Source organism: Zalophus californianus, chromosome 16 (genome assembly GCF_009762305.2).
Source record: "Zalophus californianus isolate mZalCal1 chromosome 16, mZalCal1.pri.v2, whole genome shotgun sequence".
Taxonomy (NCBI): domain Eukaryota; kingdom Metazoa; phylum Chordata; class Mammalia; order Carnivora; family Otariidae; genus Zalophus; species Zalophus californianus.
In genome coordinates this window covers 28,763,839-28,789,177 of record NC_045610.1, presented here as the reverse complement: position 1 = coordinate 28,789,177, position 25,339 = coordinate 28,763,839, and the positions used below count along the sequence as shown (strand labels likewise).

The 25,339-nt window shown below is 52.8% G+C and overlaps 1 protein-coding gene and 1 long non-coding RNA gene across 8 annotated transcripts in view; one reads left to right on the top strand and one right to left on the bottom strand.

Moving 5' to 3' along the window:
* Nucleotides 1–25,339, top strand: part of MSI2 (musashi RNA binding protein 2) — a 391,573-nt gene that overhangs the window by 264,799 nt on the left and 101,435 nt on the right. The gene's annotated exons all lie outside the window — the stretch shown is intronic.
* LOC113938979 lies at nt 260–6,231 on the bottom strand. Its single transcript, XR_003525075.2, has 3 exons — nt 6,139–6,231; nt 1,419–1,503; nt 260–479 (listed from the first exon to the last, which is right to left on the bottom strand). It is a non-coding gene; the product is annotated as an uncharacterized LOC113938979 (long non-coding RNA).

The window sequence follows — 25,339 nt, the reverse complement described above, 5'->3', positions numbered from 1 at the left end:
CTCTCTCTCTTTCTCTCTCTCTCTTTCTCTCTCTCTCTTTCTCTCTCTTTCTCTCTCTCTTTCTCTCTCTTTCTCTCTTCTCTTTCTCTCTCTCTCTCTCTCTTTCTCTCTCTCTCTCTCTCTCGTAGGCACTGAGCCCAACTTGGGGCTTGAACTCGAATCCTGGAGGTGAAGAGCGCATGCTCTACTGACCAGGTGCCCCTGGGTGAATAGTTTTTGAGGAAATGAGTGAATGATGACAGTCATTATGAGGCACTGCTGAGGCTTAGTGTATTCCCCTTTACCCCTGGCCACTCCATTTCCCTGATGGGAGAGGTTCACTAACTTGACTAAAGTCGCACAGCTAGGGTGAGGTGGAGAATGGGATTTGAAGCCTGGAATCCTGTTAGACGGTAGCTCCTTGGCCCACCCTGCTGCATTTGCATTCAGGAACAAGGCATGTGCAGTTGGCGAAGAGATTATAGCTGATGCTCGAGGCCCTGCTGAGTGGAGAAAGAGTGGGTTGGAGACAGTCCTTTTAGTGGGTCCATTGAGACTGGCATCAAAGCGTTTAGAAGTTGGTTGATGCCGGGGCCACTTTACTGGCATTGGTCACCCCCCCAACGAGGTGGAAGCTGGCCTGCCTCCCCACACCCCACCACTGGCCCCAGCTGTCTGAAAACACCCTCTTTTCTGAGCCAATTAGGAGAAACCTCAACAGGATTGAGCATAAACGCCATAGACAAGTGCCACTTGTAAGTGTGAGCAGTGCTGGGGAGGGGGCTTTGCAGACTGTTGTCAGAGCTGGGTCGGGGACCTTGGCCGGCAGCTGGGAACAGTAGCTGGCAAGGCTCCACGGCCAGCCTGGACAGGAGGGCGCCCTGGGCAGCCTTCAGGACCCACTGGCGGGTCTCTGTACTATGCACCTGTTTAGGCCTTTTCCTCTCTCTTTTCTTTTGTTGCAAAAGTGCTTAAGAAGTAAAAGTTGAGTTAGTATAGAAAACCCAAGGTAAATCATGCCGGCTTCAGCTGTATGCAAGCTGTTCCTCACACACTGTGCTTTTCTTTGTTTAAAATAGCAAGGTTTGGATTTTTTTTTTGGGTCATAAGGAAAGAACACGATGTCTCTTATTCTCTACTCCCCCCGCCCCTTTTTACCATTTCTCTTCCAAAAGGAATTCTGGAGACAGAATTGAAAGTTAAGCAGAAATCCAAATTCATTCTCTGCCCTTCTTAATTCCCGCTCCTCTTGTTTTCATCTATCTGTCTGATATATTGGAAGCCTGGCTGGAAAACTTGGGAATTTTTCAGCCTGGGAAAGAGAGGAGACTGGGGACTTCTTTCCTTTTTTTAGGAATGCTCAGGGCTGGATGTGGAAGTTCACACATCCAAGATCTACACACCCACCCACCTAACTACCTGCACCTACCTACACCTACCTTCTGTCTCTTGCCTGATTAAATCCACACTGTAGACGTCTTCCACCCTGGCCTCGCCTCACACAATTTTTCAGAAGCCATTTTTCTATTAAACCAAAAAGTGGGAATTGATAGGGAAAGAAGATGGTTTTAGAAGATTTAAGTAAAACTTGTGACTAATAACCACTGTCTTTCATCAGTATAAAATAACGACCACCTCTCTTCTGTGGAGCGCTGTGAGCTTCTGCAAGCCAGGACTGAGAACGAATAAAGTCCTGTGCTTTCGGTGCCTAGGTAAACCGTAGTGGGACCCAGGGAGCAGGAGTATCTCAAGGACTAAATAAAGCCTCCTTTGAGGCTGGACCTGAGTGTACAAGGGTTCCCCTGCCAGTCGCAGCGACATTCTGAATTCCTCCTGCTGATTTGCCTGTGCGTTGAGGGAGAGGCCCTCCTCAGACTCACCCGGGCCCGAGAATCCAGTCGGCCCCCAGATTTAACCTGGCGGGAGCCATGCCCTTGCCCCTGCCCCGGGGAGGGTGGGGGCCGGTGTGACGAGCGTCCGGCACATCCAGGCCGGCAGAGGAGACATACTGGCTGCAGCCTGCCCGGGATGAGGTGGCAATTGGATTGGAAATTGGTGTTCAGCCAAGGGTAGAAGTCAGGTGCGTGAGTCTCTCGATCCCTGAATGCACCCATGGGTCGCACGTGTGCGCAGGGTGCATTCTCAAACCCTCCCCTCCCCCACTGCCATAGCCCACCTCCCTTCCCCCACCTGCTGCTGAATCTTAGCTTTCAAGTGCAGGTGTGGAGGTTAATAACAAGACTTTTCCCAGTTGGCCCTTTGCTTGAGAGGCTTCTCACTAGGCTCCGAAGGAAAGGAAAGGAAAGGATTTAAAGGGACCACAGACGTCAAAGTTGGACTCAGGGGCATCCACTCCTGGGGACAAGGGTTGGCTGGGAGGTGGTTTTAGGCACCGGTGGCTCCTCTAAAAACAGAAATTCAGGCAGGATTTATGCCACCCCAGCCTTCTCTTACCATTTGGCTAGAACATCCACACTAGGCCAACCAGCCTGACTTTCCTTAGATCCTTCAGCTTCTGGAAGGATTGACTTCTCTACTCCACTTGCTGCACACAGAAGCTGTGTTTTGTCTACAGTGCTCTAGACCCAGGCCATGTGACCTTCAGTAGGTCTCTCCTCGCCCGGCCCCAGGACTGGTTACACACTTGGGGGGGGGGCTGTCCTCCCACTTTCTCGTTGGACCCTCAAGACCCACCGTTCATGAGAATTTACTGCTGATGCCACGGAGTAACCCACATAACCCATGGGGGAGTTTCTGCAGTTTAATTGAAGTTCAGAGTCCTGCTCACTGGTCTGTAATTCATTCCTAACTTCCCTCTCTGAAAGGGTCCTAGGCAGCCCGGCTTGGCTTTCTGCTGGCTTCGTGTCACCGAACGAGGAAGCCAGCCAGATTCCCACCCACCCTCCCCCCAGCCCAGCCCCCCTAACTCGACATTCTGCTGCCTCCAGACCCTGGGTCTCTGCCTCTGGGGTGCTCTCTACCCCAAGCCTGAAGTAATCAGACCAGACACTAGGTGTCGCCATCCTGGTCCTGACTCTCAGTCCCAAGGTCTTGGCTGATGGGCTTTCCTGAGCTCTGTGCGACTGTTTTTTTTAAGCCCTATTAACCAGTGACGCCTCTCTAGTGTTCCCTTGGGTTCATAGAGAAAATTGGTGTTCCAGTGTTTCCATGAGCAGAAGTTCTAGTCCTTTGGCTGCTCCGGCCCTGAGTCTCAAGCTGCCCGCTCTGAACCCCAACGTGACTGACCGTTCTCCCTTTTACAGCCTTGATTCTTGTTTTTCTTGTCCACTGTTGTACGTGCTTGAGCATTTTAAGGCACCTCAAGTACTTTTAGAAAACTCAGAGGGATGTCACAGATAAATAACTCTAACCACATGACTGTGGGACCACCTAGAATTGGTAGAGTCTGGGAACCAAGCTGTCCTGAGTTCTTCGTGCTGATGCAGCTTGGGCTGGGGAGTCTTTTGAGAGGGTGATACTAGTCTTTGAATGAACCCTTTATCCCACCAAAACAAGAAAAAATGATCCACGTGACTTAATATTTTGTTTTAAGAATTTTGAGCACCCCTGGGAATGATGGGAGATGCCTGGTAGATTCAAAAGTCATATCAGAAATTGCTGGGTTGGAAATGCAGCCTTCTGTCAGCCCCCCAGGCAGTAGTCTCCCCCCCACCACCCACTCAAAGCCAAGCTCTTAATGGCCACTGTGTTTCATTTGGGCAGCCCTGATTGAACTGGACTGATGGGCACAGAACGCAGGACTGGGGGCTGTGGAGGATGCCAAGGCTCGGCCGGCTCAAAATTACCCATTTGAAAGCTGTGTGGGAAGCCAGAATGAATGTTGGTATCATCTTTCACTTGTGCAGTTTTTCACAATTCAGCCACAGGTTTTCCTAGAGCCCTAGCTGGGTTTGATTTTTTTTTTTTTTTTTTTCCCCTAAGCTGGGATGAAGGATGAAAGAGACATTTATATGGTAGGAGGGGGATTGGGACATTGAACTGCCTTTAAACGATGTAAAGAAGTGCCTTCTTCTCCCTCCTTCCCCACTTCTGCCCTGGTGCTGACTTTGAAAAACCTTCCTGGAGAGGCCAAGAGATGGAGCACTTTCTCGAGGTGTTTCACAGGTGGGGTTTTTGAAATACGCTGGAGACCTGACCTCAGAATCATCTGTTGGTTCTCATCATGGAGGGTCGCAGAGAGGGGGTGCACGGGTGGCCCGGCCCGTGGGCCTTTGTGGCCGTCCCTCCTCCCTCCCGGCTGAGAGAGAACCATGTTTTGAAGGCCTGTGTTTATCGCGGGAGAGAACAGTATGGTCGGAGAGGTGGCTCCCCTCTCTGATGGATGGGGAGCAAACTTTTCTTGCGAAGCACAAGCAGGCGGCCCACAAGTTTGTCTTTTTCAAGAAGGGAAGAAATTTAAAGCGAAGCTCTGGAGAGAGAAGTTTTTTTCGGTCTGGTGCTTCATGGAGGCTTAACAATTCTAGTAGGGCCCTGAAAATGGCAGAGACCCCAACTTCCCCCCCTTGTGGGCTCCCTAACTAGAGAGGTTTGCAAAGCTTAAGGGGATTAATGCTCTTTAAACCTCTGCACTGCTTCCTGCTCCTCATGGGATCCGGGTGCTAATAAAGATGTACCAGCTTGGAAAGGCTGGTAAACACTGCTCTGTTGCCACGGCAACAGGCAAAACAAGGAGGACACCGAGTATTGCTAACAAGAGTCCTTATGATCAAGAGTTTAAGGAGGGGGCAAAAGGGGGGGTTCTTAAAAATGCAGAGAGTCTTGGCGAGGTAATTAGACTTGGTGCTCTCCAAGTAAATGTATAGTTTTCCAGAGCATTACTAGAGTGCCTTGTCGCTTGCAAAGTCCCTCTCCTGCATCAAGTACCAGGAGTAGCAGTGCTGCAAAGAGCCACCAGCTTCTGCTTCCAGTGGCTCTGGCGAGCCTGGGGCCAGCATCTGAGACCCCTTCCCTCCCCCTCCTCCGTGAGGGGTCACTGTGTGTGTTCCCTTGCCTGGGACGTGTTAAAAAGCTGTTTCCTGCTTCTCTGGTGGCAAGAGGTATGAGGGAAATGGTCTGCATCTGCCTTACATCTGGGATGTTGTCGTTATTAGCACCCATGAGAGATGAGAGCTAACTCTTATCAGAAAGTGCTCCCTATTGCTGGCCATGGGATCTTGCGCCGCCCCTGCTGGCTGCCTTGTGTGGCTTAGCTGTTACTGTGCCCATTTTTCAGATGAAGAAACGGGGGTTAAGGACCTGGCCCATGGGGACACGGCTAGGGGCTGAGCTGAGATTTGAGCCCCGGAGTGGCTGTGTAGCCTGGGCATTCGGCCCTGGACTGTAGCTTCATAGCCCGACTCCCAGCCATCCAGGCCGGCCACTGAAGTTTCCGTTCCTGAGTCCTGCATGAGCAGCTCCCGCAGCCCTGCTGGGATCTGCTGCCCAGACATGCTGAGACTTCGCGGGGAACCTAGGAACCTGCTCTCGTGTTCCCACCCTCCATGGTATTTGGACACTATGCTGAACTTGGAGAAGCTTGTGCTTCTCGTGTGTATTTTTTAAGTTCTGTGGACCATGGGTAAGAATGTGGGGGGGGGGTGTCATTAGCCTAGGCTTCCCGGGCCGTCCCACTGACCACCCCCCCCGCCCCGCTTCCTGGATAATAGTGCCCGGCTGCTCAAGCCAAACCTGAGGCTTCGTCCTGGACTCCCCCCACCTCCTCTGCATCTGGCCGGTCTCTGCACAGCCCCTGTGTTCATCGGCATGCCTGCTGCAGGCACGTGTCCCATCTCTCCCTAGCACCTGCCGAGACTCTCAGGGGACTCCTGCCTCCAGGCCCGCCCCTCTCTGACCCGTTCGAAGGGATCTTTCTGAACGAGGATTCTGATCATGCCAGGTTTGATGGCTTCCCAGCTGCCTGAACAGTCCTTGCCTGCCTCTCTACTCCCCACCAGCCTGGGCTATCTGCCTAGTATGTCCAGTGTCCCTGCTGTTCCTTGACCACCAGGGTCTCTCCCTGCTTCTTCACCTATTAACTCCCACCCACCTTTCCTTTGACAAACTCCAGAGGGTCTCCAGGACTCAGCCTGGGGGTACTCCTTCCTTCCAGATCCCTCTGACCATTCCTCTGTCAGTGTTGGCTTATGCTGCCTCCCCTACCTCAATCACTATAAGGACCTTGCTCGTAGGAGACCAGAGTCTGTTCTTCTTGGTGTCCCCAGTCCCTGACACATAACAGGGACTCGGTACATGTTTGTTAACTAGAGGAGCAAGAGTGTCTAGCCTTACCGGGTTGCCATGGCAACAGACTCCACAGCCCTTGGAGGTCCCAAGGTCACAAAGCAGTCCTCCTCGGGCCCCACCTGGAATTCTCCCCCTGCTCCAGGCAGGCTGCACAGCCCAGAACCACCACTTTCTAGTGTGACTGTTAAACCCCATGTTTCCGAGGTGCCTGGAGACTATGCCTTAGACACTTCACACCCTTGGTTTGTAAAATGACACATTATCTGAGCTTTGTCGCTTGTAAATTTCTTTTATGCCGATATACTTGGAACTGGATTGGAATTGAATATAGGATGTTCAGTATCCATCAAGAATGTGATGGTAAACATTTAACTTTTTTTTCCTCCTCCTCCTTCCCTACAGTATCAGTTTTCTTATTGAATCTGGGAAGCAATAGCAATTGATTAAGTTGCAGTGGAGCTTGCCCTAAAAGGAAACGATTGATAATCCGTTTAGGTCTGAGTTGCTTGCTTTTCCCCTCCTGATTTTCTTGGCCACTTTTTCAATTACCAACTGTATTTAGCTTGGTTTGCTCACCGTAACTCATTTCCCCTTCCTCCAGGATCTGCAGGGAAGTTGTAATGTAGTGTGGGAGTAGTGACATCTCATTATTTCCCCGAGACATCAGTTCGAAATGCAAGAATACATCTTCCTTGAGGTGGACAGACAAGGACCATGGGGCTGTGAGGCAGAACGAGTCTGTCCCAACACATCAGTCTCTGGGGTATTGGGAAGGAGGTCAGGATGTCCTACAACAGCCCCACAGCTTCCTGGTCCCTGGACTCAGTGCCCACATGGTCCCCTGGGGGCAAAGGTCATGTGATTGATCTCCCAGGTGGACCAGCTGGCTCACTCTTGGGAGGACAGCTACTTGGTGTATGTCACCTTGTCAGCTGCGGTCCTGGGGACAGCACTTGTCGAGTGGGGGGAGGGGCTGAGGGAGAGGAGAAGCAGGCTCCCCGCAGAGCAGGGAGCCTGACGCAGAGCTCCATCCCAGGATCCTGAGATCATGACCTGAGCTGAAGGCAGATGTTTGACCAAGTGAGCCACCCAGACGCCCTGTTTAGCTCCTATCTTTAAAGTGTTAATGCCATCTTCAAAATATTTTCACTTGTCCAGTGTTGATAGCTTGGGATCCTTCCAACAGAACTATAATGGGAAGGAGAAATAGCTTCAACATTGACCCCCCCAGATTAATAGACGTACAGCGTCTGTCCCTTAGTTGGTGTTCGATAATGTTCATTGTCCTGGCCACCTTCTCAAGTGTGTGCATGGGTTTTGGGACTTCCCTGTGTCACAGATGGAGAGACCTGTCCAAGATGGTTCCATAGGTGGAGTATAGACCGCATGATTTAGGATTGTGAGGGTCCCCCCTAATTAAATAGCATCCCTTGTCCCTGCCTGAGGAGTGAAATGGAGATATAAGCCAAAGGAATGGCAGATGGCATACCAGATTAGCCCCTCACCTAGCATCTTACTAGGTTGAGGGGTACCCCACTGGACTCCAGTAGTGGAGAGACTTTCTCGTCATGGGCAAGGCCTTCGGGGTTAGGGTGGGCTGACTCAAAGCCCAGGGAGCATGGGGAACTTGTACTCTCTGCTGCCCATAGTATTCTTCCTGTTTCCTACGAATAGAGTCACACCACCTTCTACCAAACAGGGTAAGAGCAGGAGTGTCCCTGAAAAAAAGCAAGGAATCACTTGGGAGCTGGAGACTTTTTGAAAGACATCATGATGGAGTCTTAAGGCTCAGCCTTAGGGCCAAGCCCCATTTCCCTCCTGACTCTAATGCATAATGTGTTTGGAATGAATTCAGTAATGCCAGCACCACCCAGCTCACTTCACTTCTCAAGTCATTTTCTGTCCCTGTGGACTCCGTGAGGTCTGTTTGCTAAAGGAGAACCCTGCCCGGGAGGGCGTGGGGCCAAGGACAGGCTCAGTGGGGGTTGGCTGGTTCCCCGCAGCCCTGGGCAGGGATGTCCCCTCTGCCCCCCCCCCACCACAAGGCAAGGCTGTCTGTGCCTAAGTCTGTGTGCAACCACTCCCTGTTTGAGATGGGGAAAGGGGGATACTCAGAGTGTCTCTTGAGAGTGCAGAGTCCCTGATTCTGACGAGCTGTTGGTGAGCGAGAAGCAGCCCCAGTTTTGGTCGGAGTTAATGGGGTGAAACAGAGCCGTTTTCCTGGGCGCCAAATATTTCTTCTAAATGTTCAGGTCCATAACCAAGGCAGCTAAGTCAGCAGATTGTCAGCGTTCCAGAAAGCACGGTCTCCCTGGGTGCTGTGGTGCCCCCAGGACTGCAGCCGACTTAGCCCTCCCACACCCCCCTTTTTGGTTTTCACTTCTTTTGCTAAGAAGAAGAAGGGGACAGGAGGAGCGTTTCTCGTAATAACCCCTCGCCCATTTTCCCAGCGGCCCAGGGTGGAGCTCGCCTGCTCCTGGCATGGGGAGCTGACAAAATATTGAAATAAAGGCTCTGGGGAGGACGACGGACTTCGATTGGAGTTACGGTCTCTACGCCTCTAATTACAACGATTCAGCTCTGCTCTTCCTGGTCACCGTGCCGCCAGCCGAGGGAAGACGGGTGCTCTAAAAGTGGCCTGAGAGCAGTCTTTTTAAAACGGCAGTTCAACCATCTGGAGCTATAAATAGTACCTTTCCAACAACTAGCAAAGATGGTTGGTTTCCCCTTTGGGCTCTGTTGTTGGGGCTCCGTGTCCTGGAGTCCATGGGTAGAGTGTTGGTGCCTCCCCACACTGCGAGCCTTGGAGACCCCCAGCGTTTTGGTGAGACTCCCTAGCCTGCCCCACAGCAGTGGGGACAAGGCCCTTGCTGGCTCGAGCGGCCTGCCCGTCTTCCCTGGTGGTGTAACAGAAAGCTGCCACTCTAAGTCACTTGTCCCATCCCCAGACCCGCCCTTCTACCAATTCTAAACCACCAGCCCTGCCCAGAGCAAAGGCCAGCCTGCTAGATTCTGTTATCTCTTTGTGGAGTTCCTGAGTCACAGAACCTTCCAGGTTCTTTTTGGTTTGGCTCACATGCATCAAGAATGCACTGGCTCTTTGATGCCATTTTAATTCATACCCAGTCGACGTTGGTACCACAGAAGGAATATTACTTACTGTCTAAACAGGCGTGTATATCCACGGAACTACGGAACAGGGTGATCTCTGCTCCACCTATCTTGGAGAGAGTGCTTGGGCTGAAAGACACCTTTATGAGGACAGTGTTTGGAAAGTTAAAGCTAAGGCAAGGAGGAGATGGCACATGCCCTTTGCCTACCCCTCCTGGTTCCCCCCACCTCGTCTGTCCAGACCAGCAGCCCATTGCAATGGGAGTTTCTCTGATTGGGGATCGGCTGCAGGTGGAGGGAGGGCCTTGGTGGAGGATGAGGCATGTGAAGCAGGGCAGTCTGGCTCCTGCATCCTGGAGCTTGCCTCAGCCCTGCCCATGACTGCATAGACCCTAGTGGTAAAAATGGAAAATCCCAAGGGCCGGTATAAGGCAGCCCCAGGGCTGAGGGAAACTGAAGGGACCGTGTGCTGATGACAGCCTACAGTCCAAAGGATGCCTGTCCCCATTGCCACGCCTCAGGCAGCACCCCTCCAGCTCTGCTTGGTGCCAGCCCTTGTCTCCCCAGGGGCGCCTGGAGAGAGCTTGGCTGTCCCATGTCCCCACAGAGGTTTCCTAAAGCAGCAGGGTCTCAGATCTGGGCAGGTCCATCTTTTCAGCCTGGCTCCTTGGCCACAATTGGTCGGTGGGAAGGCTAGAAGGCGGGGTCGTAAAATGAATTCTGCAGAGTGCCACGTGGGTTTGCAGAGGGCCCCCAGCCATCTGGATTTGCCCACTGAACATCCATGTTAATGGGTTTCGAAGTAGAAACACATGTGATTCTGGAAGACTAGAAGTGGGGCAGTGGAGGAGACAGTTTAAAATTGCTGCTTGGTATCTCCCGGTACAGTAGCACACGTGGAGAGCTGTGACGGTACGTGGAAGGGGTTCATTGCATAATGACATCTTTATAGCTTTGCCTTGCCAGCTGGCTTCTCTCAAGAGTCTTTGGAGGGAAATTTTGCTCTTTCAAAATATTTTGGGGGGGGTGGGGGGTAGCAGGAGGAGACTTCATGTGTCCTGGGCCCCTTTGCTGAAGCTCTGGGGTTGGAGGGACTGGTAATGTTCCATGCCCCTCCAGGGAATTTTGGAGGGAGGTCGGGGAGGACCTGCACCAGACTCCATGCGGATTTCCAGGGATTTACACGGCCTGCTTTGTGGATTGTATCCAAAGCTCTTCTCTCTGTACTGCTTCCTCCCACCCCCTCCAAACCACTGTGTTTGGGGAGAAGAATGGTTGGGAAGCAGGGACTCTGGTAGCGGTGCCTGACTTCAGAAATCCCATCTTCTAACCATGCGCCTGCTGTGCAACCTTAGGCAAGTGACATGACCTCTCTGAGCCTCAGACTCTTCCCCTGTAAAATGGGATAACGGGAACACCTGACCCCTAGGGTTTTGCGAGGTGTCATTCAGACGATCCCTCTACAATTCCTAGCAGGCCCAATCAGAGCTCGTTGAAGGAGGTGGTTGTCACCAGCACAGGCGTGCCTCGTGGTGTGTTTTTGTTTACCAGATCTCTGCCAAGTGACAGATTGTGGGGTTCTGTTTTGTGGGCACCCAGGGAAGGAAGCAAGCCAGTTTTATCCCATTGGAAGTATGGTAGGAGCAGAGATGAGGGGGATGGAAGGCCCACCGTGGCCCTCCTGGGCCATGCAGCGGTTGCTGTCCTGCTGGTAGGGACCACGACTTTTCTGGCACCCACCTAGTTGACAACGCCAGTGGTGGTGAGGTCAGTGCCTCAGCCCCCAGTGAGAACTCTCTGCCCGGGCCGATCTGCGGGTCTAGGGAGTCAAGTGTGGTTGCTGGTTTTTCTAACACTGTTCTCGAGTGATGCTGCAGAGACCCCATGACCCAGAAGAAACCACAGCCCCAAGGTGGGAGGACGCCAGCAGGGGTGGGGCGGGGTGCTTTGGAGAGGGCTCTGCCAAAGCAGTCGGTGGGGCTCTTGGTGTTCTTGCCCATCTGCCTCAAACATAATACAGATGGTCCCTAACTTACAATTTTTTGACTTGACAATGGTGGGAAAACCATAAGCATTGAGTAGAATGTGAATTGTTGAGTTTGGATCTTTTCCCTGGGCTAGCGGACGTGCAGTACAATGCGCTCGTGATGCCAGGCGGTGGGATGCAGCTCCCAGTCTGCCCTGTGATCGTTGAGGGTAAACAACCCATAACTTACGACCATTCTGTACCCATACAGCTCTTCTGCTTTTCACTATCAGTACAATATTCAGTAAATGACATGAGCTAGTCAACACTTAGGAGGCATAAAACAGCCTTTGTGTTAGATGACTTTGCCCAACTGTAGGCTAATGTAAGTGTTCTGAGCACTGTTAAGGTCAGCTAGGCCAAGCCGTGATGTTCAGTTAGGTTAGCTGTATTAAATGCATTTTCAACTTATGGTGGGACACAACCCCACTGTAAATCGAGGAGGATTGGGGCACCTGGGTGGCTCAGTCAGTTAAGTGTCTGACTCTTGATCTTGGCTCAGGTCCTGATCTCAGGGTCGTGAGATCGAGCCCTGCGTCAGGCTCCATGCTCGTTGGGGAGTCTACTTGAGGTTCTCTCTCCCTCTCCCTTTGCCCCTCCCCCCACTCACATGCGCAGGCGTGAACACTCTCTAAATAAATAAAATCTTAAAAAAAAAAATAAATCAAGGAAGATGTGTATATCTGTAGCCCCTTTGCCCATGTCAGCCCTGGACAGGTCCCAAATGCCACACAAACCTCAGCTCTCGCTCACCGGCCTGTGGTTGTCCATCTCCAGCTTACCCATTTCCGTGCAGTTGATTGTGTGGAATCCCACATGCACGGTGCTGGAGCCCATGGGTCAGAGACTCCCCTCCTCCCCACCTGGCCTCCCATCCAAGCTGCAGTCGAGAACAGTCTGAGCTATGAGCCCAGCCGCTGCTTTTTCTCCTCCTTGGGCCCCTGTCTGGAAAGGAGGCTGTACTCTCAGGAGGCGGGAGGCTGTGGGGAGCACAGCAAGGTAGGAGATCCACAGCCTGGCTTGCAGAAAGTGGTAGCTTGTGTCACGGAGAGCAGTCCTCACTGGCCCTCATCAGGCAGGGTCCCGTTTCCCAGAGCGGGGTTGGCCTGCACATTTAACCAGAATCTCAGAGGCCTGGAAGCTGCCCTCCTAGGCACCAGCTGATGGCCGTACCCTCGTGTCACAGATAAGGAAACTGATGGCCAGAGAGGATTGGTTTAGTCATTGCTTGAGTTCGCAGGTTTGGAGTCCAGCAGGCCTGGATTCGAATTCTGGCTCCTCCCACTTACCCTCTCTGTAAGCTGTGTAGTGTCACTGAGCCTGTTTCCTTGATCTGAAAGATGGGGATGAGACTACTTCAGATGGTGACTGCTATAGATTAATTGAGGACCTGTCTATAAAAAGCCGGATACATAGGAGTGTCCAACAAATGGCAGCTATAGGTTTCCATCCATGCACCCAGTATACAGTGAGCGAGCCCCTATCATATGCCAAGTGCTGTGGCATCCCAAGATGTTCAGTAATGGATCCTGTTGGGCGCCTGGGTGGCTCAGTTGGTTAAACGTTTGCCTTCGGCTCAGGTCATGATCCCGGAGTCCCAGGATCGAGCCCTGCATAGGGCTCCCTGCTCAGTGGGGAGCCTGCTTCTCCCTCTGCCTCTGCTCCTACCCCACTCATGTTCACTCTCTCTCTCAAATTAAAAAAAAAAAAAAAAAGGGAAATGGATCCTGTTCTAGGAGCTGCTGTGGTCTGAGGTTCCCCCCCACCACCCCCCAGACCCGTAGATTTCTCTTCTCATGGGTCCTTAGCCTACAGAGGGAGTGTTCATCCACTGGCAGAAGGCATCACTTGCTGGTACCACACCAGCCCACCCTGGACTGTGGTCTGTGGGATGCCACCTGTCCTCACCGGGCTTCGCCTGTGGCCTGGAACGTCCAAGTGGCAGTACAGAGCTAGTGACACGGCTCTTGTTCAGGCCTGTGCTGTCACAGCAGATGACAGTGACACCAGCTTTCCAGTAGGATGCACTCACTGCTACGAATGTTAGCTTTTCAGCGGGTGGAGGACAGCCATCTTTTAAAACTGTTACATGGGGTGGGGGCGGGGGGGATGTACCCTTGTTCTTACCCAACCAGCAGAAAGAAATGCTGTCCCTTCAACTCTGACAGGCAGACTGGTGGCTAGCAAATCCGATCCTCAGGGCCTACACTAGTGGATAGGTAAGTCTTGCTGTGTGAACTGTGTGTTTAGTATTTTCATACCAATGGCTACAAGCCTTGGAAGCTAGTTCTCTTTTGTGAGTTAATTGTTCTTCCTGCTGGTTCCCATGGAAAGTTCTATTCCTTTCCAGCCCTATGCTTTGGGGCCCTTTACGCTGTGCTGGACGCTTCACAGACATTAGCTGGTTGGGCTTCCCCACAGCCTAGGAGACAGGAACCCCTTTTACAGATGGAAGAAGCTGAGAGCAGTTAGGCTGCTTGCCCAAGATCTCAGGCCAGTCAGCAGCGAAGCTGGAAAGTGAGCTCACCGCTCCCCAGTCCCGAAGTACCACCCACTTTTTGCATTTCCCTCTCGTTGCACCACCCTGCTTTCATAAACAGTGTGATACTGAATAAAGCTCAGCCATGTCAGGTAAATCTCCTGTCCTCCCTAACCGTACTGCTCTAGAACTTAACATATCAGTAGGAGCCACATGTTGGTGGGAGACACGCACGCACGCGCACACACACACGTGCACACGCACACCCTGTGTGTGCAGATGGCCCCGTCCCCAAAAGGGAGGTTTTGCATTTTCCTTTCCCCCCCGCCTCCTAGTCCCCAGGCCTGCTGTCTCCCTAAGGATGCTGTGGTTCAGGAGTTTGTAAAGAACCCCATTGTCTGGCCTGGTACACGCTCTGCTGAACAGCCTCCCGAACCAGAATAGGACTGGGCGCCGCTTCCAACACATATCACCTGGCCAGAGCATAGCCCAAAGAATAGGACGTCTTTTATGGTCAAGTCCGCTGTGCGTTTTTCTCCCTGTGTTGCTGATCTGTTGTGCTCAAGACACAAAGACCCTGTGTCCCTGGCTGCCCATCCTCCCTACCTGTGCAGGGGGTGTGCTCTGTGTTTGTGGGTCTCTTGCTGGAAAGGGGCACAGATGCCTGGGTCTGAGCACAGCAGTAATTAAGAGCTGCCCGGGAGCGAATGTATTTGTAGGCATTGGCCAGGGACAGCCTAGAAGGTCACCTGTGACGGGTCTCACGTGACTCCTGAGAACTTGTTGTTGGTCAGTCACTGCTTTGGCCTGCATCCTTTGCCCTTGTGGCCTCTCTCATGCCTTTCTTTAGACTGTGGAATTTCTGAATGTGTGGGTCCTTCCACTGCCTGGGGTGTGTTTCTGGGCCTCAGGTGGGCCCAGCAGGGTGGCCTGGAAATCTCCAGTGAAGCCCAGCAAGTTGCATTGATGGTGGTGACAGAGGCCATCTATAGTCAGTTCCTGAGCCCCAAAATGTCTGTGTCACACCACATCCTGGGAGGGCTGCTGGAGACTATGCTGCGGCGAGACCCTGCCATATTGGGAGCTCTGAGACCTACGGGGTATAAAGGGTGGGCCTCACTTTGACAACTAGGAGGCCCGTTGAGTATGTGATATTTGCTAAGTTGTATGCCATTGTATTTGCTCATACAATACCTGGTGTGAGCACATGGTGTGTACGGAGTGACACCACCCTGCGCCCGGGCTGTGCTCCCTTGTCCAGTCACCAACACTTGCACAGAGCCTTCTCCCGGTGCCGGTCATGGTGGTGGGTTGCTGGTCACTGTTCCACGTGTGTGTCTCGTGTCACCACCTTCGTCAGCAGCGACCGCTGATGGAGTGCCTTCGGTGTCGTCCCAGAGTGCCTTACCTGTGCTGCCTTACTTGATCCTTGCGGGGTTCCTCTTTGATAGCTGAGGAAACAGAGACACAGAGGGGTGCTTACTTGCCAAAGACACACAGTAGGCACCCGGGGGTCAGACTCGAGGGCTTATAAGATCCACAGTGCGTGGTGCTGTGCCTGGATCATGCCTCTGGAGAAGGAAGAGATCATGAGGGATTTCCTGTTTTCTGTAGGATAAGGGCTGAATGTTTTAGCGTGGCATTTGAGGCTTCTCCTAACTCCAGCCAGCCTTCCCAACCTCACCTTGTACCCTTCCCTGGTTCTTGAACCATAGCATCATACCTGCTGGTTCCCAACACCCCACGCCCCTGCAGACCTCCCTGACTTTGTACATGCCCTTATGTTCACCTAGAATGCACTTCTCTGCCCCTTTGGTGCCGGGAAGCCTCCTCTCCCATGTAGGACTCCAGTGGGACAGATGGACAGACCACATCACCTGCCTGGAAGTCTTTCTGGGTTCTTGCAGGCAGTCACCTTCCTTTTGCCCCCCCACCCACCCGCATCACAGCCTTGAGGGTTTCCTATTGGGATGTTTGCCCCTCCCTGTCCCACTAAGGGCAGGGACCTCTCTGAAGACAGGGACCTGTTTCATCTTCTACCCCCGGGGCCAGCACCCTGCCTGGCACATAGGCCAGGCTAAGCACACCGTTACTGATGGTATGGATTAGTTTGAGCAGCTTCGTGGAGCAGTTGATGCTGCATCCCGCTAGACCTCGGACGTGGGGGAGGGGAAGACATTGCAGGCAGGCGTCCCCTTCTTGCCACTCTCCAAACTCCCCAGGTTTGGTGAAAATTGGCTGTTGTCAGGAGACACCTCTCTTGCGTCCTAAATAACATGTTTACTTTCCCAGGGAAAGTAGTGGCTTATGATGGGCGAATAGACGTGAAAACTCCTTTCGGCTACCTGCATGTTGCTGGGGCGCCTGGGCAGGCCCCCAAAGACATCCTCACAGACTAGAGAAATTGGGGTCTGCGTGAAGATGTAACATTGCCAGATAGGGTTCGCAGTAGAGAGGCCTTTGGGGTTTTCTCCTCGTTTGGAGAAGTGGCTCGGAGGACCTGCAGACCCAGGGCCTGTGTGCAGCTCAGCCCTGGACGGATGAGCTCCTCCCCCACCCATCTTCAGTGTGGAAACTAAGAGCAGAGTAATACGTACTTGAGGCTTCGTGTAAGTTAGTTTTTTTTTGGCCCAGCCCCAGATATCTTGATTAAATGGTCTGTGAAGTGCTGAGCTATCTTGAAAATGTACGTTTTACATTTGATTATATAATCAATTATGTTGCTCCTAATAAAATTTAAAATGAGCCAGAAAGCCACGAGAAGGCTATACCGTCTATCAAAGGAAGGTTTCCAAAGGAGTGGAAGGAGGCCCTGTCCTCCGGGAGGCCTGAGTCGGGTGTCTGTGTCAGGGTGACCCGCAGAGCATCCGCTGTGCTTCCCTGTGCCAAAGTCACCGTCTCTCACCGCACCTGTGTTTTCAGAGGGCAGGCCCGCATTGAAAATACAGGCCAGCATTGCTTTCCAACGGGAAAGTGGTCTTATCCGCTCGGTAATTGAGGGAGTGAAGATTTGGCCCCGCGCTGGAAGCTCAGGGCAAAGTGAGAAAATAACTCAGCAGAGCCGGGCTTGCCGAGAGGCTGCCACCGATCAGGCTGGGGCCACCAGCCGGTTTATGAAACAATGAAAGGAAAAGTGTGCTGAGGCACACCAAGGGTGTTGTACAGCCAATTAGGAGAGTCGCCACGTGGCTTTCGCTGTCTGCCGCCGGGGAGGTGGCGGGATGTAATAGAAGGGGCATGCTCAAACCCATTCTTCCAGGGAGCGCTGGGGACGGACCTGAGGATTCTTCCTGCCCATCCCCTGGAGGGTGAGGTTTCTCCGAGGACACACGTGTGGAGGAGGGAGCCAGGGAGGTTGGAGGGCACAGATGCCGGAAGGGTCTGTTCACAACGATCCATTCTGTCCCGTCGACAAGCTGCGGCAGCATTTTTGTTCCCGTTTAAAACGTCGCTATCAACCAGTTGGAATATAGGCCCGGAGGATCGCAGGGAGTAATCTAATTAGTATGAAGTCAATTCAGTCGCTCCTTTTGTATCTCGTGATTAAATAAGTGGGGAAAATGGCTTGAAAATTAGGTGCTAGAACGACCCAATTACATTTCTGTAGCTTTTTGTATTCAATTTCATAAACAATTTTGCTCTTCGCTGGTTAATCAGTGAATGCCTTTTTCCAGTTTGAAAAGCACTTTTGAAATTATAATGCAATTAAATTGTGTGTGGATGTTCTGGCATAGCGAGTGTGAAAGCCGGGGGCTTGGCAGGCTGCCGTGTTGTACCTTGACTGTAATGAGTCCCCAGGCTAGCAGCTTGCGAGTGTCATTCATAATATTGTCCATGCTGGGTTACTGTAAAGTGCCGCTGCCATCACCAGCAGTTAACCAGCGACCGCCTGTCCCCTCTCTGGAACAGGGTGTGCGTGGCTCGTGCCACGGGGCCGTGCCACAGAGATGGCAGGATGGCAGCGTTCCCCTCCAGGCTCACCGCGCCGTCAGATGCGTCAGGTGCCTTCCTGACTGAGGAGGCCAGTGCTCCCCGAGATGGTCTGCTTATCTGTGCCCAGGACGGGGTGGGATGCGTTTGTCCCTCTCGTTTTGTGTGGCCTCCAGTCATCTCTGTCCATAGTTCGCCCAGGGGAAGGGAAGGGAGGAGTCTTGGACACCTTGCTATGTGCCCAGCATTCCAATAAAGACCTTTACCGAATCCTTACAACAGCCCCAGGAGAGGCTTCTGTTGTCCCCGCTTCATAGATGAAGATGCTGAGGCGTGACCAGAGTCTCTAGCTTCCTGTAAGCAGGAGCTCTGGGGTTAGGACCTTAGAGTTCATCTCACTCCAAAAGCTATGCTCTTTCAACATTTCTGCCCTCGGAAGACAAACTGAAGTAAAGGTGGGGCACCTGGAAAGGGGTGCGGGAGTGCCGTGTGCGGGCCCTGCTCTCCTATCCTGGGAGGATGGCTGTGAGTTCACAGAGGGGTACAGCGTGGGAGGAGCATGCTTCAGATTTCTTCCCCCGTCTCATCATTCACGTTCCTACTCAGGAGTTGTGAGTGTGTCGGAGTGAGCTGTAACATGGGTACGGGATACAGGACAGTGACCCAACGTTGGGATGATCCAGTGTGTAGGTTCGCAAGGACCTCTTCCAGTCCCTTTTCCTGCCCCGTCAGTAGCAAAGATTCTCTTGCCTTTAGGGACTTAGTAGGAGGCAGGTTTCCCAGGGGTCTCCCAACAGGAGGTGGTTAGGCCATCCTGATTCTAGAACTTTCCTAGAGGCTTTGAATGGCTCACCTCCTAAGAATTAACACCTAGCCCCAGCCTCTCTCTCCCTTGTTAGTTCTTCATCCCTGTTGAGGCCTTGGGACTAACCCTGGTTTACTGGAAACAAGTAATGTTAAACTCCGGGAAGGTCTTTTTCAGCATATTCCTTCATGTGAAACTTGACGTAGACATTCAGCTTAAGGGGGGGAGTGCCTGTGTCCCGGTGAGTGTGACACCTCCTGAGCAGGGATGACGGGCTTTGCGCTGAGGCCAGGAGCAGAGGTTGCTGGAGGCAGAAGAGGGGCAGGGGCGGTATTAACGGTGCTATCTTGCGCTTGGGAAGACTGTTTGATGTTGCAGCCTCTTTTTAAAAAAATTTTTGGCCACGTGCCTGGGAGATCTTTGGTCAGGTGCAACATCTGTTTTGCAGAACAGCTCAGCAAAGCCAGGATGGGGAGGTGAATGGGGTGAGGCGGTGGATTAGAGGGAAGAGGGAAGATAGGGCTCCTGAGACCAAGCTCGGTTTCACCAGGAAGCATGTGCTTCTAATCATCTACTTGCCAGATGTTCCCGGAGTGGGAGATGGAGGGTGCCTCGCCTGAGAGCTCCCTGATGGGGAGCAAGTAGCTTGAAATTGGAAATGGGCCCCAGTTTGCTTGCCAGGTGTTTCTCCTTCGTAGAACATCTGGAGGGAGGATGGTAAAGAGGCCTCCCTGCCCCAGCCTGGTGTCTTGGGGTCAACAGTCTTTCTGGTGGATCCTCTGGAAGCTTGAATATTCTGGGTGTGAAGAGCCATGAGAATCCTCTGAAATGACCCCACCTCGTGCGGGACCGGGGACTCTAGAACAAGACCTCTTGCATGCCTATTTCTAGAGAGATACCAGTTTTCCAAGTTGCTCAGAGGAAGACGCAAGAGAAACAGGTGTAGGAAGATGAAGACTCAGTTCCTGACACAATTTCTGAGCCAAAATGAAAAGATTCAAAATGCCTTTTAAGGTGGCGAGGGTCCTAAGCCAGTGAGCCTTGTGGAAACTCCAAGAGGAACTCCCAAGGCATTCGGGATCATGCAGCCCGCCCCGCCACACATCCCTTCATTGAGGGCCTGCTGGATGTATCTCCCCCCGTGACACTGAGATGCTCCTCCTGGCAGAGGCAACCAGGGTACCCAATTGGTAAAGAATTCTGGGGTGCGGTACAGGCTCCCAAGATGGCAGTGCAGGAGGCTAACACCTCCACTCCCCGAGTGTATATGCCAGCAACCAGGCTCACTGGCCTTGCAAGCTGGGAGGAGGTCTTCAGGCTGGACCCCAGCTACTTCCGGACGCTCCTGCGGGGGAGCACTCATAAAAGCAGACTGAAAGGAGATAATGGGACATTCATGTGGTGGATGATTACACACCCATCAAAGCGATGTTTACAAGGATTTTTTAAAATGACATGTGGAATTGCTGATGACACAATATTGCACAAAAAGAGCTATAAACTATATACATGCCACGAATTGCGCTAGAATTCGAATCCGCTGGGGAGGTTTGAGAGCGGGGGGCCGCTTCCCAGGTTCCGCCTCACACCAAGTCGGCCAGAGTTGTGGAGGGTGACGCCTGCAGATCGTATTTTTAAAATTTTCCCTGAGTGACAGGGACGCGTTGCCTTGGCTGAGCGTCACTTTGGTAGAGCGGTATTCGTGGAAGGAGGAGATTCTCTAAACTGTTACCAGTGGTTTCCCTGGTAAAGGAGTCGTGGGTGGGTTCTAAGTCTGTGCCTTAATCATTTCTGCATTTGCCAAGGCTTTGCAGGCATTGTGGGAGCCAGGAAGAGACGGGGGGGCCCCTGCCAGCTGGTGAAATGGAGAGTGCCAGAGACCCAACTCCCCTCCCACCTTCTTGTCCCCAGGCCTTGAGATGCTGTTGCTTGGCACATTTATTTTGGTGCTCTCAGTGATAAGAGAGCATCTATTGAGAATGTTTAAGCGAACCTATCTGAGGCAAGGGGGGAACCCCAGCAGAGTCTCCACTGCCTTTGCTCATACGGGAGCGCCCAGGTCACCACAGTGGGCAGCTTGGGGTGCGAGGTCCATGTAAGATGGGGGGGGGGGCGCGGTCCTGCAACCGAGTGCCGTCGGTTGGCAGGTGGATGAAGCTTGCCTGGCTCAGCTCCCCGGGCCTTCTGGGAGAAGGACTGACGCGGGACAGGCGGTCAGGGCAGTGATGACAGCCTCTCTCCTGCATGGTAGGGCGGAGCCTGAGCCACGCGGGGGAGGTTCAGGGCCTCTCACCTGCCATGGCCGGTGGCTTTCTGCTCTCGGGCTGGTGGAGACCAGGGCAGGAGCGTGCAGTCAGCCCTAATTGGCTTCCTCATTGACATATTGGGTCTGGCTCAGAGCTTTGGAGCAGAAGGCCAGAATGTTGAGCAGAGTTTCATTTCTGGAGCTGTGGCCATTCTAAGTAGGAATAGAACTTTCTGCCCAGACCTGACATCATTTTATCATTTAGCTCCAAGGATCCAGCGGCGGAGAGCACGCCACTAACCTTTTACGGCCTGTCACTGTCAAAGAGGAGGAGCAGGCCGCCCCCTGGCAACAGGAGAATCAGTCCACCACTAGCTTCTGGGGCTTGTTAAATCTTTCCCCTCGAATTCCAGGCCTAGGGGCCTGCCCCTGGTGCTGGAGAGGGGAAGCCACAGGGAGGGAAGAGAGCACTCTGGGGGTGGACGGGCCCTGTTGCCCAGGAGCCGGCAGCCTGCCTCTGTGGCCTGGTCTGTCCAGGAGGCCCGTTTGAGCCACCCAGTGCTGTTCTACCTTAGGTACCTCTGGCTCTCCGGCCAGAGGCAGGACCAGGAACCCTTCCTGTTGTCCTTGTCATCTGATTCACGCTGTGGCCAAGATCGAGGGTCACCCAGTTTATGCCTTGGTCTCCTCTTGGGTTCACATGGGGATAATAATGCCTTTGGAGATACCTCATTGGATGCCTGTGAGGATAAATTGAAATCACCTATGGGAATGGTTTTGAAAAGACAGTGGTAAAATAACAGTAATTATAATAATGACACATCAAGAGAAGATCCAGGCACTTGTCAGTTCTTTTCCTTCCTGCGTCCAGCTGGGCAGGTGAGCAAACAGGAGAATCCGTACCTTCTCCAGCTGACTGTGTGCCCGTAGGACACACACACACACACACACACACACACACACACACACACACACACACATCACACCCCCACACACACACACATCACACCCCCACACACACACCCCACCCCACCCCCCCACCGCCCCTGCCACCAGAAATCAAGAGAGGGTCCCAAGCCCTCGCTCTGCCAGGGCCCATTTTTCCTCTGTATTATCTCAGCCTGTCCACAACTGCCCTTGTTTTCCAGATCCCCAAAGAAGGGTGCTGTATTAATTAGGGCAACTGATTGTTCCTTTCTGCTTTGCTGGGTGTGGTAGGGGAGCCAGAAAGCTGGTCAGCCTTTCCAAAGAGTAAATCAGGGGATTATGATGGGGGGAGGGCAGGCGACTCTAACAGGCATGTGCAGCAGAATCAGACCCCGGGGCCTCAGCTTGCTGGGGTGCAGTAGAGGAGGCATTTGGCATCACTGAGGAGGAATGTCACAGGTTCGGGTAAGGACTCAGAGGTTTAATCAGCAAAGCTATTTAGGTCCCAGTAAGTCTCACTGTGAGAATTATTTTGAGCTTCACCCTGTTCTGGAAATGTTGGGTTTGCTAAGCAAGATGGTATTTGGCACCAGCAACCTGGAAAAGAGGAAGGACTTGCCATAGAAGCCTCCAGGATGAGAGGAATTTCCAGAGCTCCGGAGCCCAGGGCAGGCTGCCAGAAGTTTTTGTGGGGCATGGTCTCAGAACTCTGGCTTCGGAGGAGCTGCCTTTTAAAAGACCAATCTGTTTACCTTTTTCCTTCAGAAAATCTGTCCTGAAATTAGAGCTGTTCTGTGCTCACTAATCCCCGTCCATTTGGTCACCTTGAGCCGCGGCTGATTCAGCCTCCAGACCCTCCTGGCACATAAGCAGGTGCTGAACCAGTATTGACTGAATCAGAGTTGGCTGGCACTTTGGAGGGAATGCCGCCGTACCTTCTGTGTCAAGAGCCTTCCTTCCTCCAGAGCTGCAGCTGTCCAAACTCCTCTGCATGTCAGCCTGGCGCCACGTTTGGGTAGCACCTGCTCTCCCGCCACCCTGATTTAGAGGGGTCTGGATTTAGGTTTCTGTTATAAACTCTATTTTTAACAAAGCTGAGCAGAGACCTGGCCGAGGTGGTTGTAATTTATGAGCATCTGTTGACGCGCACAGTGTTAGCAGCAGGCAGAATCCCTGGCGTTGCCCCCAGCAGCTTGGCCCCAGGATTCCACTGGGCACAGTGCCCTGGGACCTTCCCCTACTGGGCGCCCCCAAAGCACGCAGCCTCCTGGGACACCTTTGCGCTAGCCTCTGCTGTATTACCCATGACACTTGGCAGCATCCACCTTTATGGTCCGGTGTTGGCTCCTGGTTAGTATGAAAATACTGGCCTACATTTATAGTTCACAACTGCATTGAGCCTTATAACGACCTTGTGAAGCAATAATGGTATTCTAATAGAAAGTATAGAAAAATAGCATTAATAATAACCAGAAACTTCTGCTTATTGATCCCTGGGTATGTGTCATGCTCCATGCAAAGTGTTCTGTGTTATCTAATTAGTAAGACAAGTAGGGAGGAAGTTACTGGGATTTCCAGTTTTTCAGATGTGTTCATTTGATAAATCTTGATCAAGTGCAAGTTCTAAGCACAGGAAATTTGGTGCCGAACAATGCGGACTGAAAGAAACCTCAGGCCTCGATGAGGAAGTTGAGCTGGTAGGTCGGGTGAGTTGCTCAGGGTGACGCAGCTTGAGGACCCTCTGGGCATCCCCGGCCACTCTACAACCCATCAGGCATTTGGCCTCCATGTTATGGTGTCTTATCTAGGGCTGTGTTCATGCTAGACCTTCCATTTATTCTGGTTGCCCTTCCAGGGGCTGATGGCGAGGAAAGCCCAGGCTTTCGGGACAGATGGACCCGGGCTTGCATCCCAGCTTAGCTACTCATGGAGAAACCATGGCAGGTGACTTCAGTGAGCATCAGATTCCTCATTTGTCAAATTGGGATGACATTACTTGCCTTGAGGGCAGGTTGGGAGGATTAGAGATAATGTACTTAAAAGGGTTGAGTTAGACTTTTGCTGAATAAGTAGTGGTGGTTGTGATGATAATGAGGACCACCCAAGGAATGCAGCTCACCCTGGAGGAGAACCTGTCCGGAGGGAGCTCTGCCCCTGCCTCCCTGGGCTGGATCATGGGGTCCCAGGGTGGGAAGTGCCTCTCCAGCCCCTGGCCTCCTGTCCTCCATCCTGGCTCAGCAGTGGCGCTGGTCCTTGGGGAGAGTGAATGGCCAAGGCATTACTTAAATCCTGGCCTCTCCCCAGCCTTCACTGAGGCCTCGGCCACTGCCAGCTTCTTTCCCCATCATGATTCGGTTATGTTCCTTTACAAGCCAATGAAACAAAATAAGCGAGTCCATTATACCTTCTGACAGGCAGAAAACCAGGCATGAAGAACCAGAAAGCAAGGCCTTCATGAGTCTGCCCCATGATAGTTGGGTAAGAATGTCCTCCCTCCGAGGCAGGGGAGTGGGGAAGGGGTGGCTCCGGGCTGGGGCAGGGCAGACAGGCCAGCCCATGGACCGAGCCGCAGAGCCCAGGGGAAGAACGCTGTTCCTGGTCCTCCCCTGCACGCCTGAGCCTCCAGTGGCCATCCCCAGGCTTTCCTGGAAGGTTGCCACCGTGGAAAGAAAGGCTGGATGCGCTGTGTAGGGCACCGTGTTCTGGGCACAGCAGTAACAGACGACACTGGGTGGGCTGAGCGTCTCTCCCTGAGCATGGGGCTGTCCTAACTCCTGCCTTCTGTCTTCTACCGAGTACAGTGGAACTCCTGGTTGGTCAGTCTCAGGGATAGCAGGCCCAGCCGCTCTCCCAGCCTTCCAAGAGCCAGAAATAATGCATTTTGTTTTAAAAAAAAAAAAAAAAAAAAGTCCCAGCAGGAGTCGATTTCTGTCGTGGCTGCCTGGCAGCTCACTCATGGCCGACGGTAACTGGGGGCTGCAGTCCAGGGTGTCGTCTGGCTTGTGGTTTCTGTGGCCCCATTGACCGCAGATGCCTAAACATCTGGTCCCAGTAGAAGCAGCATAACTGAGTTTGAGTTGGCTCAGTGTGGTGATTGAACAGGAGCAGAGCATGCTGGACCTCTCCAGCCGCATCCTGCATCCCTGCTTGGTTCTTCCCAGCTGCCGCCGCCTGGACAAACGTGGACTTTTATGTAAGCCTTTGCAACTGTGCTTGTCAGAGGAGGAGGATGGTGTTGTTTGGCTGGGCCCAGGGATCCTGGAATTGGCCTGCATCTCAGACCCTCAGTGGAGCAGGTTCCGTGCTCAGGAACAAGGCTCTGGGTGGAAACTGGAAGAGTGAGGCCCTGGCGGGCTGAGGGAGAGGGTCTTGTCCTGACATTTCATCTGGTACTGACTACATCTGACCGGAACTGACACCATCTTTGAAAAATAAAATCATTTGTATGTACAGGCTGATGGGCTGGAGTGCCGTCCTCCAGAGCCACTCCCCGTGTCACCGTTAATTTGCTCAGCACCCGCTCTGCCCTGGTGGCTAATCAAGGGGATGTGGGGACGCAGGGGTGAATAAGGCCAACAGCAGCTCTGGCCCTTG